Source organism: Gorilla gorilla, chromosome 14 (assembly GCF_029281585.2).
Source record: "Gorilla gorilla gorilla isolate KB3781 chromosome 14, NHGRI_mGorGor1-v2.1_pri, whole genome shotgun sequence".
Lineage (NCBI taxonomy): Eukaryota > Metazoa > Chordata > Mammalia > Primates > Hominidae > Gorilla > Gorilla gorilla.
Genome location: NC_073238.2, coordinates 115,196,324 through 115,213,026, shown reverse-complemented (window position 1 = coordinate 115,213,026; position 16,703 = coordinate 115,196,324). Strand labels below are relative to the sequence as shown.

Below are 16,703 nucleotides of genomic sequence, written 5' to 3'. Positions count from 1 at the left end.
GTAATCCTAGCTACTCATGAGGCTGAGGCAGGAGGATCAACTGAGCCCGGTAGTTCGAAGTTTACAGTAAGTTATGATCCTGCCACTGCACTCCAGCCTGGGTGACAGAGTGAGACCCTGTGTCTAAAAAAAAGAAAAGTAAAAAAAGAAGGAAAAACTTCCAGTGCTGAAGAATGTGATTCTTCAGGCTAAAATCAAGAGCCCATGAATCTGGCAATTTCTCTTAGGGAGAAATTTACCAGGTCTTAGAAACCTCGCTAAATTCTTTTGAACATTTATTTTTGCCTAGACATCACTGAAATTTAGACCTCAGTTCATAATCCTTTTCTTGCTGACAGCATCACTAATGGTCAGCTGCAAAGATGACCTCACTGGTAGAAGAACAGAGGAAATGACTTGGCATGAATTTAATCTGAAGACTCTTGCAGAATTGCAGCAGTTTCTTGACAGGAGCCTGGAAAAGTCCTGGCAGCTCTGATAGTATCTGCTACCCCAAGCCTTGGTAAGTCAGTACTTACTGCCACTAAAATTTAAAAAAAAAAAAAAAAAAAATTAAATTGGCTGGGTGTCAAAGAGGCTACACTGCTTTACCATTCCACAATTTACACTTCTCATTCAAGCCAAAGAACAGTAGGCTTCTCAGATGCATACTTCAAAGCCAAATTCGGTGACTTTTTAGTTTTATTTGCACAACTTGTTCATATTTTCATTTTTCACTAATTTTTCACCCTCAAAAAAGTGAGAGAAAAAGAAGTGACAATTTTTTGCAAAGATGATTTTTATTTTCTAAGAGAAGGAAACCAATTTCCAGTGCAACCAAATTAACTGTACATCCTGTGATGAAACTTCTTTGACTGTAATCTTCCCCCCAATTCCCCATTTCTCTGCTATTTTTAGCTCTGTGTTAATTAGGGGAGAGAGAACTATGGAATTAAGAGACAAAAGAGACCCTAGAGCTTTTGAGGAACAAGGAGCACAGCCTTTGCTTCCAGCCTCCCGTGAGAACAAGTGCACTTGTACTGCCATACTGGGATTCCGTGACATCTTCTGAACTCCATCCTAGAACTCAAGCTGCCAGCCACTGTAGCGACCTGAACACGCCGTGCAGTTTCGTGGCTCCATGGCTGTGTTCATGGTATCATGTCCTTCTACAATATCCTCCCCATTTTCCTTGGCTTGGCTGACTCATAATCATTCCTTACGTCACAGCTGAGGTGTCATCAACTCCAGAAGCCTTCCCTGAGCCACCAGGTTGGGTGACGTCTACTTACTGGCTCCCAAGGCACCCTGGCTGTCTGTTTAACACTCACCATATTATGCTGAAATTACCAGCTTAACTGTCTATTTCCTTTACCAGATAAATGGAAAAAGGAAAGTAGTAACTTTAGAGTGGAGAAAGGGACAAACACCACCTGAACCAAATGATCAAAGTGATGCCATTAACAATGGGACAAAGAGAAATGTGAACATGCGCCTCCCAAGAGGAGACAACGAGGACAACGCAGCAGCACCACCATTACACGTTCCTGCCAAAAATGAGTAACAACCTGACTGTGAGGAAACACCAAATGAATCCAAATTGAGAGCCATTTGACAAAATAAATGGCCTTGTCTTCAAAAATGTCAACATCACGGAAGCCAAAGAACGACGGAGGAACGATTCGAGATTCAGGAGACCAACAGGACAGGAAAAGTCAACGCGAGGTGTGACTCTGAGCGGATCCTGGGCCAGAAAATAACACTTCTTTTTCTTTTGCTTTAAAGACAGTATTTTTTGTAGTGAGTAAACTGGCAACAATTTGAAAACATTTTAAAGAGTAGGAAAACTGGCAAAATTTGAAAGGTTTGTAGATTAGACAATGGTGCTGTTTCAATGTCAGTTTCCTAATTGTGGTAACAGTACTGCATTGCAGTTCCATAAGGGAATGTTGTCCTGGGTGTCGATGAAATACACACTTAAGAATTGTTAGCAATTTGCTGAAATGGTTCAGAAGATACCAATTATTTACATATATAGATAGTGGAGGTGAGAAGAGAGAGAGAGAGAGAGAGAGAGGAATACACAATAAATCAACCCTGATAAAATGTTAATATTTGCGGACTCTGGGTGAAATTGTCTGGACATTCTTTGTATTATTGTTTTGCAACTTTTCCCCAAGTCTAAGTTATTTCAAAATAAGTTTTAAAAAATTAAAAAGTATCAAAATCTAAAATAAGTTTTCCTTTTAGATGAGAAAAAAATAAGTGTAGGATTAAAAGCGTGTAGGCTATGTTCAGGGTAGTGAGAAAAATCTGCAGTAATTACTTTGAAATTGAAGTCAGTGGTTACACAGAGTGCTAATTGGAAGTTGGCACAATTCCAGGGTGCTGACACTATCTCCCAAATTAACCCAACAAACTGGACAGCAGAGCAGGAAAAGGTATTTTCTTTATTGGGTAGTCATAAATGAGAAGCAAGAACATTCCAAATAATACTGAGCTTCTTTACAAATAAGGATTTTTCTCACAAGCTTTATAAACTTAAAAAAAAAATTTCTGCACTAAAGGCAATCATCCTACAAATAACTACAAGTTAACAAAAATAGAAGGGACACCTAGTAGTCCCCTGACATTCACCATCAGCAGCAGTAGCGTCTCTCCAGTGCTGGCCATTTCAGAGAGGTGGCATTTTCCATGATGACCAGAAATTAACTAGACTAGCTATAGGGGCTACGAGACATTACAAAGTGTGCAATTACTCGGGAACATGCACATGTAGAGGTAAATCGTGGAACCAGGTATGTGGTGGTAATGTGGACAAGTTTCCCAACAGCAGCCGAAAGCCTGGATTAATCTTTGTTTTGGAGTTGTCCTGTGTTGGGTGGGATGGTTAGCGGGGTCTCGGGCTTCCACACACTAGATGCCATAGCACTCCCTCCCAGCTGTGACAACCAAGTATGTCTCCAGACATTGCCGAATATCCCCGGGGGCACAATACTGCCCCGGTTGAGAATCGCAGCTCTAAGTTCCCTCCTACCAGCAAATTTCTCTGAGTCTGTGTTGAGAAAATGAAATGCTATGGAATTTCAGAGGGAGAACTAAGGCAGTGAGAGGAGGATTTTGGGAGCAGGGAGGATTTGAGATAAGTCTTGGGATAAAATAAATCAAATAGGGGTAGAGGAAATGGTGAGCTTTCCAGAAGCAGGGATGTCACAATTTAAGGAGTGTACACAGGAAAGAACAGACCGCCACAGGACTGTTAGGAAGCCAGCGGGCCGGGCAGAGTCTTCACTAATAGATAAGGCAAGAAGCACTTGTCATGTTATAATGTGTTGAAGGAATTACAAATTTTTTTTTTTTTTTTTTTTTTTTGAGAAGGAGTTTTGCTCTTGTCACCCAGGCTAGAGTGCAATGGCGCGATCTTGGCTCACCGCAAACTCCGCCTCCCGGGTTCAACCCATTCTCCTGCCTTCAGCCTCCCGAGTAGCTGGGATTACAGGCGTGCACCACCACGCCTGGCTAATTTTGTATTTTTAGTAGAGGCAGGGTTTCTCCATGTTGGTCAGGCTGGTCTCGAACTCCCGACCTCAGGTGATCCACCTGCCTCGGCCTCCCAAAGTGCTGGGATTACAGGCGTGAGCCACTGTACCCGGCCAGAATTTCAAATCTAAAGTCAAGACTGCTTAGGCTGGCATCCTGACCTAGCCATGGCATCCGAAGGTGAATGCTAAGTGCAGTCCCACAAGGGACAATGTTCTTGTTAGATAACAACCCATATCATCTACTACTCCATTAGACAAACAATGGCTTAAGAGATGAGAACTTGGTAAAAGTTTGCCCTTTATTTATTTATTTATTTTTTGAGACAGAGTCTCTCTCTGTCACCAGGCTGGAGTACAGTGGCATGATCTCAGCTCACTGTAATCTCCACCTCCTGGTTTCAAGCCCTTCTCCCGCCTCAGCCTCCTGAATAGCTGGGATTACAGGCGTGCACCACCACACCCAGCTGATTTTTGTATTTTTAGTAGAGATGGGGTTTCACCATGTTGGCCAGGATGGTCACCATCTCCTGACCTCGTAATCTGCCCACCTCGGCATCCCAAAGTGCTGAGATTACAGGCGTGAGCCACCGCGCCCGGCCAAATGTTTGCTTCTCATATGCCACTGCTCTCTATGTCTGAATGATAGATTGAATTTTAAGATGTACTTTAAAGAGAAGCTGAAAGCAAGCAAGTTGGGAGGGAGGGAGGTGGAGAATAGTGTTCACCGGGCATGGACTGAAACACATCACGTTTTGTGAAAGATGGAGAGTGCTGACTTCCTGCTATATTCATGCAACACTCACAGGCCAGGAAGGCTGGAATTTGCAAGCGTGTAGATGACCAAGACTTCAGCCTTTTCTTTTGACTAATTCTATATTTTCCCAATTTGGACCACAAGAGGGATTTCTCAAGACTCTGTGGGGGTTTGCAAGAACTGGGGTTGTGGCACATGCTTGAGGCAGTCTTATCAAGTTTTAAGTCAGCCCTAAGAACCGAGCTGCATCCACGTGGGTTGGCTCTCTTGTTGGTGTGGAGCTCGGACGTACTCTGAAAGCCCCAGGAGAAGCTCACTGTAGTAAGAGGCTCTGTTGCTGTACAAGAGACTCTTCTAGTGGCCTCCCCTGACCAGGCATCAGCTTGGTGGGGCAGCGCACACCCCCACATCCACCCGACAGGCCTTTGAAGGTCTGAGAATGCCGAGTCCCACCTGTGTCAGAATGAAATGGGAGAGTTCCCTGACTCCTCTCAGGACTTGTGACAGGGGTGAAGCTCGTTTGCTTGGCCGACACGTGCTCAAACCCCTTATGGGAGGGAGAGCACGCAGATGGGCAGGGGCAGGTGTAGGAGCTGGGGTGAGCACTTTTAGGCTCTGGCCCCATGGTAGTGTCTGGGGGTGTGTTACAATTAATGCTCTTTTAGAAGCTGCCATCTGCGGATGACTACATGTTAAACCAGCTCAGCGGAGAATAAGGGTGACAGCCCTGTAAGCCCTGCCCTCTTGGTACCCAAGTCTTTGTCCAGCATTCAGGAAGAATCAGGTCACCCAGACTTGAAGGATGGTGAATGTGAGGATTTTACTGAGTGATGGAGATGGCTCTCGGTGAGACAGATGGGGAGCTGGAAAGAGGACAGAGTGGGAAGATGATCTTTCCCCTGGAGTTTGGCCATCCCATAGCTGATCTCTCCTACCTTCCCCAGCCGAACTCCTCTCAATGTTCAGAAGCACCTTTTCCTTTCTCCTTCTCTGCTGCACTGCTCTGCCACTCTTCTGCTTGTGGAGCCTGGGGTTTGGGGTTTATATGGATACAGGAGAGGGGGGCGTGGCGAGCCAAAAGGCAACATTTGGGCACAAAAACGGGAATGCCTGTTCCCATTTAGGGCTACGGATTTCCAGGCTTGAGGGTGGGGCCTTTGCTGGGGAACCACCCTCTTCTACCCAGTATTTCCCTGCCTCCTGTCCATATCAAGAAGGTGCTAGGGGTGACTCTGGGGCCAATTCATTCAGTCAACTGCATGAGGCTGCAAACACCCTTCTTCAGTTCCCACTGTCTCTTACTGCTTAGAGAGATGACAGTCCGCCGGGCTCGGTGGCTCACACCTGTAATCCTAGCACTTTGGGAGGCTGAGGCAGGTGGATCACAAGGTCAGGAGATCGAAACCATCCTGGCTAACACAGTGAAACCCTGTCTCTACTAAAAATTCAAAAAATTAGCCAGGCATGGTGGCGGGCACCTGTAGTCCCAGCTACTCGGGAGGCAGGGGCAGGAGAATGGCGTGAACCTGGGAGGTGGAGCTTGCAGTGAGCCGAGATCACGCCACGGCACTCCAGCCTGGGCGACAAAGCGAGATTCTGTCTCAAAAAAAAAAAAAAAGAGAGAGAGAGAGATGACAATCCATCTAATCAATCTAAGCAGCCCCTGTGGGGCAGGGACTGCAGCGTCTTCTAAAAGTCATATTGAACCATCTCCTCTCCAAGTAGATGAACCTTTTCTAAGTAATTCTTTCCCTACATTCCAAAAAACTTCTGAAATGGGACCTCTGATTGAACTTTGCCCAGGTGCTTTATGGATTACAATTCGGCATCATGAGAGTCATCCAGTGCTTCCACTTGATCTTTCAGGGAGGCCCAGAAGCCACTTGATTCTCATTTAACTCATATTCACTAAAATATTTTTATTTTAAAAAATAGAGAAAAAAAAGGGACCAAAATATTTACATTTATTGGAGATTTAAAATAAAAGCATTATAAATCCAAAAGAGCTTGTACAAACCGAGAGCTTTCAATCCCAGGCCTCCTGCTGAGCCAGCCACCAGGCCGCAGCACCTTCTGCCAAGCTTCTCACAGTCAATCCAGAAGCCTTCTCCAGGGCTACGAAAAAGTTATTAAGAGTGCACCGCTTTGGCCATTATTTCACAACCGAGTTAACCTCTATCCCAAGGGCAACATTTTGCAGCTGTTTGCAGTGAGTCAGTACTTTCTTTCCATTCTTTTCCTTTTTATCTATTTTCTTCTTTTTTGGTAAATTACCCTTTCCATTTTTGCCTATGACTAGGGGCATACAAACAAAGTTTGGGTCTGCTTCTTGCTGTTCTGAATAGCTGCCTGCTTTTTAAAAGGCAGAAATGAAAACAGCAGTCACGTGATGTTCTTTCAAATTAAAGTTACACAATGACACAAAGCTGAGGCGCGCACACACACAAAATACGCAGCAATGCTACTTCCTGCCATTGAAAACACCACTTTTCAGATGGCATTTAATGGTTCTGTTTATTATATAATTCTATCTCATAACATACATTTCCTTCCTTTAGAATGAACAATACTTACTTTTGAAAAATCCTCGTACAGTCTGCACCAAGCACACAAACCAATCACATGAGTGACTATTTCTTACAATGTTTGAAACTGCATAGACCAGGAGGTCTTAAAGCAGGTTTCCGTGACCAGCAGCAGCAGCAGCATTCAGGAACTTTTTACAAATGCAAATTGTCAGGCCCCATCCCAGACCTAGGGCGTCAGGAATTCAAGGGTGGAGCCCAGAAGTCTGTGGTCAAACAAGCTCAGCAGGTGATTCTGAAGCTCACTGAAGCTGGAGTGGGTAAGAGGGTTCTGGGCCCTGAGCACCTGGCCTCGGTCATTTGAAACCACCCTGAGTGCCCTCCAGTGCCTCACTTCTTCACTGTGTAAAACAGAGAATGACAGTAACACCCCAAAGGACTGTCTTGAAGCGTCCATTAGGTAATCCAACACTGTCCAAACATTGACAGCGCTTGCCTGTGGCTGGCCAGGGAGCAGGGACTGGCTGCAAACAGGCAGAAAGGAACTTTTGGGGTGATAGAAATGTGCTAAAACCGGAACATGGTGATGGCTGCACAACTCAGTTTACGAGAACTCATTGAACTGCAGCTCAAGAGGTGAATGTTATCTGTAAAGTATACCTCGACAAAACTGTTCAGAAAATACTAAAAATGTTTAGAAAAGTGCCTTGCTCACAGTAATCAGATGTTGGCTCTGATCATCTAAGCCGTTTGAACAGATTATCTAACTGTGCATGTTCTTCTAAAAAGGAACTAATCTCCCTCCAAAGTGTGAGGGTCTTGTTCCGCCTTGATGCAGGAATGGGATTTATGCTGTGACCTGTTACTGATCCAAAAAGTAAATCAGACCTATGGTGACCGTTTTCATGAGGAAAATTTTACAGAGGGAAAAATGATATTCTTTGGAGTACGGTAATATACCAAAGGCGAACTGAAATGGAAGCTACCCAGTGATACTACTCCAGAGATCACATGCGTTTAAAACGTATTGGATGTGTATATTTGCTCTAATTTATAATAGCTGGCTTCATTATTGCCATCTCTATTTCAATAAGCAATGATTCACCATAAACTGTGCTGACCAGGATACAGGCAACAGAAGCAATGCAAGACGGAATGCAGAAACAGACAGAGGTGGCCATGGACAGAGCCTTAGGAAACAGCCCCATTTCAGTGCCAGAACCACACACCATGGGGTATTTAATAACACTTACTGATTTTGTTGACAACTGACAATGCTGAACTTTCCCTGAGCCCTGTGCTCCTAGAACACAGAAACAGTTACAGAATCTTCCTCCTCTTTCTTAACCCAGGAAATGGCTGGAGGCAAAGCTACCTTCCCCATAGACTTCCACTCTTCTTCATGAACCCCGTAATTCTTGGACCCCTCCCTTGTTCACCTGCATTTATAAAACCCTAGTTCTTCCTCTTCTCTGAGACATTTCTCATTAATAAACATTACCCCTACTGCAGTAGCCTGGGTAAAATTATCTTAATTGTCTGGTACATTTTGTTTTTAACACAATAAATATAAATTTGGCCGGCCATTCCGTCACTTTCAGTTAACAATGTTATTTGCAACACTTGACATTTTATAATATTTTAGTACACATATGTGCACACACATACACACACCTATATTAGCTGTTCAATTGCATGTATTCATGCTGGAGTATAAAAAGAAAATTAAAGTCAATTTGCAAATGCAACTACCTATGACTAATCATCTAGGTCAGAGGTGGGCAAACTTTCTTCTACAATGGGCTAGATGGTCAATCTTTTCTTACCTGTTTTGCATGTTACACTGTCAGTTCCGCTTCAGTCATGTGAAAGCAGCCACTGACAGTACATACAGGAATGAGCATGGCTGTGTTCCGATAAAACTTTCTTTTTTTTTTTTTGAGACGGAGTCTCGCTCTGTCGCCCAGGCTGGAGTGCAGTGGTGCGATCTCGGCTCACTGCAAGCTCCACCTCCCGGGTTCACGCCATTCTCCTGCCTCAGCCTCCCGAGTAGCTGGGACTACAGGTGCTCGCCACCACGCCTGGCTAATTTTTTTTTGTATTTTTAGTAGAGACAGGGTTTCACCATGTTAGCCAGGATGGTCTCGATCTCCTGACCTGGTGATCCGCCTGCCTCGGCCTCCCAAAGTGCTGGGATTACAGGCATGAGCCACCGCAACCGGCCGAAACTTTATTTTCAAAAATAGTTGGCGGGGTGTAGTTTGCAGATCTGATCTACAGTAGTGTTGCCTGATGGAATTCTAAGGAACATTACTTTCAGGGCATGTTAATAGCTAATGTGAAAAAAAATAAAAGTGGGGGTAAGGGAGTGGCCCATGGTAAAACAGATTAGGGGAAAACTGGGAAAAGTTTACTATAGCACTTTCCACTAACTTTATTTGTGAGGGAGGGTCTCGCTCTGCTGCCCAGATTGAAGTGCAGTGATGCGATCCTAGCTCACTGCAGGCTCAAACTCCTGGGCTCAAATGATCCTCCTTGCCTTAGCCTCCTGAGTAGCTGGATTATAGGTATGCACCACCACACCAGCTAATTAAAAAAAAACAAAAAAACAAAACAAAAAAAACAAAAAACCAAAACTTGTAGATACGGGATACCACTATGTTGTTGCCCAGGCTGGTCTCAAACTCCTGAGCTCATGCGATCCTCCAGCCTCAGCCTCCAAGGTATTGGGATTACAGGTGTGAGCCACTGTGCCCAGCCTCCACTAACTTTAAAATGCTAATGTGCAATATTTTTGCAATTTTTTTCAAAATCTCAACTCAAAGATTACTGTGTTTCTTAAAAGCTTTTAAAAAACATATAGGGCGGGCCGGCTCACACCTGTAAATCCCAGCACTTTGGGAAGCCAAGGTGGGTGGATCACCTGAGGTTGGGACTTCAAGACCAGCCCGACCAACATGGAGAAACCCTGTCTCTACTAAAAATGCAAAATTAGCCGTGCATGGTGGCGCATGCCTGTAATCCCAGCTACTCAGGAGGCTGAGACATGAGAATCACTTGAACCTGGGGGGCAGAGGTTGCGGTGAGCCGAGATTGTGCCATTGCACTCCTGCCTGGGCAACCAGAGTGAGCCTCCATCTCAAAAATAAATAAATAAATAAATAAATAAATAAATAAATAAATAAATAAATAAATAAAAAGCACAGAGGCAGAATGCTTGTGGCTTCATTAAAAAAAAAAAAAAAAATATATATATATATATATATATGGCTGGGCACAGTGGCTCATACCTGTAATCCCAGCACTTTGGGAGACAGAGGCAGGAGGATCACTTGAGCCTAGGAGTTCATCACCAGCCCAGGCAACATAGTGGCACCTTGTTTCTACATTTTTTTTAAATTTTAATTAGCAGGCTGTGGTGGTGTGCATCGGTAGTCCCAGCTGCTTAGTGAACTGAGATAGGAGGATCGCTTGAGCCCAGGAGTTTTGAGGCTGTAGTGAGCTATGCTCCTGCCACTGCACTCCAGCCTGGGTGACAGAGGGAGACCCTGTCTCAAAAAATAAATTAATTAAAAGGTCCCAACGCAGCATTTCCTATGGTATCCCACAAAATGAGCTCTGGGAAAGGCTACTTAGTACATGCCCAAAGAAAACAAGGACTCAGTGGTCAAATTCCATTTGAGAAATGCTGCATTCTATATTCCATCTTGGAGATTCAAAACAGACATCCACTTAGTAAAGACTTTGAGACATCCTGAAATAAAAAACATTAATTTAACCCAGCATTTCCCAAACTTATTTTAAACATCACACCACACACACAATCAACTAACTGAAACTCTTAGAATTCTATGTAAATTCAGAGTCAATAATGTTAAAGTCTTAAAGTCAGAAACTTGGTTAACACGTCATTCAGTGATTTGAAGTTTTTCCCAGTTTTTCTGGGTTAAAAAAATTCATGGTGTGATACTTCCAGATGTTAGAAACCTGGAGTGTTGCTATTAAAGAAATGTGGGTTCCCCCCTTCAAGCACCTTAGTAATAACACTGCTTCAGTTCAGAACCTCTGCCCTTAATTAGTTCTATTATACAGGTAACAATGATTGAGTTGATTGAGTTATCAGTAATACTGCTGAGGCCTCTATGTCTTACTTTCATTGTTTTTCTTCCTCAATAATCAATATTTTTCATTTCAGCTACTTTTAATTAGCACAACTCCTTTACCTTGATGTATTTTTCAAATATATTGTTGAATCTATAAGGGATATGTTCATTATAAAATATCAGATGCTAACATAAGAGCATGAAGACAATTCCGCTCAAGTTCGGCAACTATTAATAGTCCTGGATTAAGCCTTTCATGTTTGTGGGGGCCTTTTGTTTTGGAAACAGAGTCTCTCTGCTCTGTCACCCAACCTGGGGTGCAGTGGTACGATCACAGCTCACTGCAGCCTTGACTTCCTGGGCTCAAGCGATCCTGCCACCACGGCCTCTTGAGTAGCTGGGGTCATGGGCATGTATCATCACACCTGGCTTACTGTATTTTTTGAATTTTTTGCAGAGATGAGGTCTCACTAGGTTGCCCAGTCTAGTCGCAAACTCCTGGGCTCAAGTGATCATCCTGCCTTGGCCTCCCAAAGTGCTGGGATTATAGGCATAAGCCACTGCACCCAGCCTTAACTTTGTGTTTGTAAAACAAAGCAATATCCTACACGGGCCATTTTAACTTTATTTTTTCATGTTACAATATAGTTCATATTGCATCTTTCCATGTTTGTAAACATTTACCTGATCACTATTTTAATGGCTGCATATGAATATTCTGCCATATGGAACAACCAAACTTCTTTAACCAAACTCCTATTGATGGACAGTCAGGTAGTTTCTAATTATTTTGTGAATACAAAGGACACGGTGGTGAATGTCACTGACATAAATCTTCGGAAACTTATCCAGTTAGTTCCCATGGTGGACTTGGGTCTCAGTACTTCTCCCGCAGAAGTCATCCCAGGTGGCAGTATTTACAGTGTCTTGTAAGCCCTGCCTCCCATCTCTGGGACTGGCTGATAGACTAAAGAAGAACATCAACCCTCAGATTACCCAGTGATCCATTGAACACCTAGGCGAGAAAAGATGAGATGGGCCAGCCAGAGTCCTTCCTTCAGGAATGACAGAGAATGAGGCAGTTTTCAGGCAGACGGTGGTTTAGAGAATGGCTCATGACACTACGATGGGCTCCGACCTGCCAGATGCAGAAACTGTGGGTGGTAGTGGGAATGAAAGCCCCAGTGGGCAGAGGCCAACTCCTGTGTTAGGGGGAGCTCAGGGAGACCAACGGGACTGCACTAGGATGAGTAAGACCTGGGAGCTGCTGTCGATGATGCTAAGGCATCACAGCTTTTGTTCTTAGAGAGCCCTGGTTTAAGCCTCATTCCTAGTACCAGCTTATGTGACCCTGGGAAAATTATTTAACGTGTGTATTTCTCATGAGAAGATTAAATGAAGAGAGAATCTATGGTGCCTCACACATACTGAGTGCTCCACATACATCAGCTCTCCCAGTTACAGTATTATCATTATGACCCAAGCCACTGTGGATCCCAAGAACTGTCAGATAAGATGTTCCCTAGGGTTTGCATGGCTGGCCATTCCTTAAGGTCTCTGTATACATATATCCTTGTAATAAGTTTAGGAAACTTGGATGAATCTCTTGCCAGAAAAATTAACAAAAACAATTCTGTAAGTTCTAGAGTTGGGGTTGCCAGTTCAAAGAGCAGGACTCTTTCAGAGAAACTCCTCTTACAGTTGACCTAAGCACTAACTCAACTCTAGAAATGCTCACCACACATGTGCTGACTGGTTTGTAAGTAGCTGTTATAATATGGTTGTGCTATCTGCGTTCAATTTCAACACGGATTCAGAAACCTTGCCTAGAAACTTGCAGAGCACCTTGCCCCATCAGCAGGGCTGCCACAGCTAAGTGGTTCTAGGCAAACACTCAAGGAGGCAAAATATGGGAGAGAAAGAGATGGCTTAGCTAGCCAGTGCTTTAAAGAACAAAGTAGCTGATAGAGAAACACAGGCCCAATCCATGCACCCTTTCCACTGTCATTAAAGCAATGGGGTGGGAACAGCTTTTCTCTTTTACACCCATTCACTCCCTTCCTCCTCTTCAGCCCTGTCCCCCTCTGTTTAGACTGCTAAATATTAAAGCAATCCTTCCCCTTGGATTTTTTTAAACTCATTTCATATGAGAGAGAGAGAGAGAGAGAGGGGAGGAGGGGAGGGAGAGTCAGTGAGAGGAATGTGGAAACGGAAGACAAAACCAGTGTGAAATTTAAGTCGTCTCAGGCCTATATTTCTAAGAACAGCCCTAGGTCCTATCAGTGCATCAAACAGGGAGCAATAAAAACCAAACCAGTCACCACCGGACCTTGCAAAAGTGTTCACAGCAGTGGCTCCTACCGAGGTGCTCACCAGAAGCACTGGGCAGCTAATTCAAAAAGGGTGTGAAGCAGCTGCCCGGGTGACTGGCTCCACCCAGACCCAAAATGCTGTTGAGTTAAGATTTATAGTGGAAAAAACAATGGTTTCTTTCAGAGTTCCATTAGTTTTTTCTGAGTTCTAGCTGTCTATTTGATATGTGTTAATATCTGGAAGAAACTGGTATCAATAGTGGGCTCTCAAATTCTACATATGCCAAATATATCTACGGGGGGGAAAAAAGAAAAATTCAAACATCTCTAATGCTCTTTCTGTAACTTCAGTCCAGCTTTTATCTCAGAGATCCTGAATGTGTTGTTTAGAAGTCTAGAATGGGAGTGCAGAGGCGACCGCAACACATCAAAAACTTGAGGCGCAGTCTGATGAGTTTCTCTACTCCCCGCTTAGTAAATTTAGAGTTTTCTATTTTTGGAGGACGTAATCCCTATGCACACTGCTTTTAGCATCTAAGCATTTTCCTCAAGATGGGTCAAAGTGTCAAAGGTTTCACGAGAGCCTCTGTCAATTCCTGCAGAACCCGGTGGATCTGCTAAAGACTTAAAATAGGGACACAGTCCTTACAGTTTCAGCTTAAGGATCACAAACACAAACGACCACCTGAGACCACAGAGGACCGGATATGAGCTACTTATAGTCATACTGAGCCGGAGAACAAGAATAGCAGGAAAGCGGCCAGTTTTCTTGTAGTGAGGTTCTTTGAAGTAAAGTATTTATTAAACATTATATTATAGTGCATGAAACAAAAATCTTTGAAGGCAGGTTATCCTACTCTGCACAGTGGCCACTGCTAACGAATTACTTCCTTTTCCTCTCAGGTTTTGTTTTTCTATTTGTGAAACTGAAACCCAGATTGTTTTCCTCCATCCATGAAACCAGCTGGCACAAAGCACTCCTTCTGGTAATAATGTCCCATCAATGGAAACAGCATTAAAAACGATTCCAACCCATCACTTCACCATCACACACAAGAGGATGTGCAGATTAAGGAGGTGCTCTCTAAATATTGGTCAGCAACTTCTCTAAAATAGAAACCTAGGCTATTAAAAAATGATAAAATGACTAAAAATGGCAACAATTAAAATGGGGCTTCCATTTTTATTTAAAAGCAAAATTTACCGATTGCATTTCTCACTTCCTAACTCTAGACTGATACGCCTTATTTCAGCTAGCATTTTCTATTTCTCAATAAAGTACCCCAGATATACCAGTAAGAGCCTCATCTTAAAGAAATGTCCAAAAGAAGACCAAGAGGGCGGTATAGTTTATTCTTCTGAACCAATTATTAACTTAAGAGTCTTTGCCTGGGGAAGGAGTACTGAGCAGCGGAACTCCCAATGAGCCAGCACAAATGGTCACATGCTGAAGATGCATGGAAGAATCCTGGCCCATTGGCCAAAAGGTGTCTCCGGCTAAGTGTGTGCTGAGAGGAGAAAAGGACAGCGCCGGACACATGGCTGGGTCTGTTTCAACGTGGCTGAGAACAGTGGGAAGCTTTTTAAAATCTGGGAATACATCAAAGGGCTAATGCAGATTAAGCCCAGCTCCTTTTTTTTTTTTTCCCTGAAAGGCTCACTTTTGTTCCTAATAGAAAGACTTAGATGGTATTTCTTCAGATCATAAAGCAAGTTGTACTTTTAATGATGGAATAAAAATTATAAAAGTAAAACGTGGCTTTTCCTCCCCATTCTTTTTTTCCTTTTTTAAGTGATGAATTCAGGAAAAGACCAGTCTAGGCCAAATTTATCTCTTGTTAACCTTCAGGGATATGGAGTACGCCAAGTATGTTAGTACAAAGTCAAATTTGGATGATGTAGTCATTTTTTGCTAATTCCATTATTAGAAACATTAGATAATATGGTAGTATCTAACGAATACAGCTTTAAAAATAGTATGCACCTTCACTATCAAGACTGTAAGGCAAAATCAACTTGTGCCCACGACTGAACTTTTGAAATAGAAAATTTTATTATATCCATGTTAGCCAGGCTGGTCTTGAACTCCCGACCTCAAATGATCTGCCTGCCCCGGCCTCCCAAAGTGCTGGGATTACAGGCGTGAGCCACTGCACCCGTGGCATGCACCTGTAATCCCAGCAATTCGGGAGGCTGAGGCAGGGGAATCGCTTGAACCCAGGAGGTGGAGGTTTCAGTGAGCTGAGACTGCACCATTGCATTTCAGCTTGGGGAACGAGCGAACGCTGTCTCAAAACAAACAAACAAAAAACCTTGTTATGTCAATAGAGTATTTCTAAGTGGGTTAGCAGCTCCCTGACAGGCTACCTCTCCAGCCTTCCCAGGCCCACCCATCCTTGGTTCCCTCTCTAGCCTCACAAGACAGCGCTCTTCTCATCACACTCAGGCATTTCACTGGAGCCCCTGATCTCGCTTTGCCCTCCTCCCTGGGAGCCTGCCTCATCAACTGTCCTCTCTTCCCTCTCTATTGGCCCCTTCTCTTCATCCTGAAAGTCAACCTGAGTCATTCTAATCAACAAATTCTCTCTCGACTCTGCATCCCTCCTGGTTACTGCCTTCTGACCCGACCCGTGTTCTCCACACAGTCCTCTGTTCTAGCTGCTGCAACCACACTTGCACTCACGACCAAACCGGCCCTACGTGGCTATCGCCACCACTGTTCTTCCTAACTGACAAGCTGTCTCAGGTACCCACAGGTTAGATATTTCAGGGGAAATGACTGTTACAGAAATGTTCCCGTTAGAATGAAGAAACAGATCAATACACATCAATCAAATTAAAAAGGTACTTCTAAGACAAAGCATAAATTATTTTTATTATTCATATTCAATATTTTAGGAATTAAAGCAACTATGTTTCTACAAATTTATGGTTTTGAATTGACGGTACATTGTAATAATGCATAGATAGGGTCTACCTGAGCTTTCACCCCAGGAACTGTAAAATTTATATTACAGTAGTCCCCCCTTATCCAAGGTTTTAGCTTTCCAAGGTTTCATTTACCTGTGGTCAACCATGGTCCAAAAACATTATATGGAAAATTCCAGAAATAAACAATGTATAAGTTTTAAATTGTGAGTCATTCTGAGTAGTGTGAGGAGATCTTGTGCTGTCCTGCTCCATCCTGCCTGGGTCATAAACCCTCTCTCTCAGGGTCCAGCATCTCCACGCTGTAGACACCCCCACCACCAGCCAGTCACTTAGTGGCCATCTCAGTTACCAGATCTACTGTCAGGGGGTCTCAGTGCTTAGGTTCCTTTTTTATTTTTGAGACAGAGGCTGGCTCTGTCGCCCAGGCTGGAGTGCAGTGGCATGATCTTGGCTCGCTGTAACCTCCACCTTCTGGGCTTAAGCCATGCTCCCACCTCAGCCTGCCGAGTAGCTGGGACTACAGGTATGTGCCACCGTGACCGGTGAATTTTTGTGTT

The 16,703-nt window shown here is 43.7% G+C and overlaps 1 protein-coding gene across 6 annotated transcripts in view; it reads right to left on the bottom strand.

Annotated features, from left to right (window-relative positions):
- The window catches only part of PCCA (propionyl-CoA carboxylase subunit alpha), a 456,523-nt gene that overhangs the window by 32,163 nt on the left and 407,657 nt on the right, over window positions 1-16,703 (bottom strand). The window lies entirely within an intron of this gene.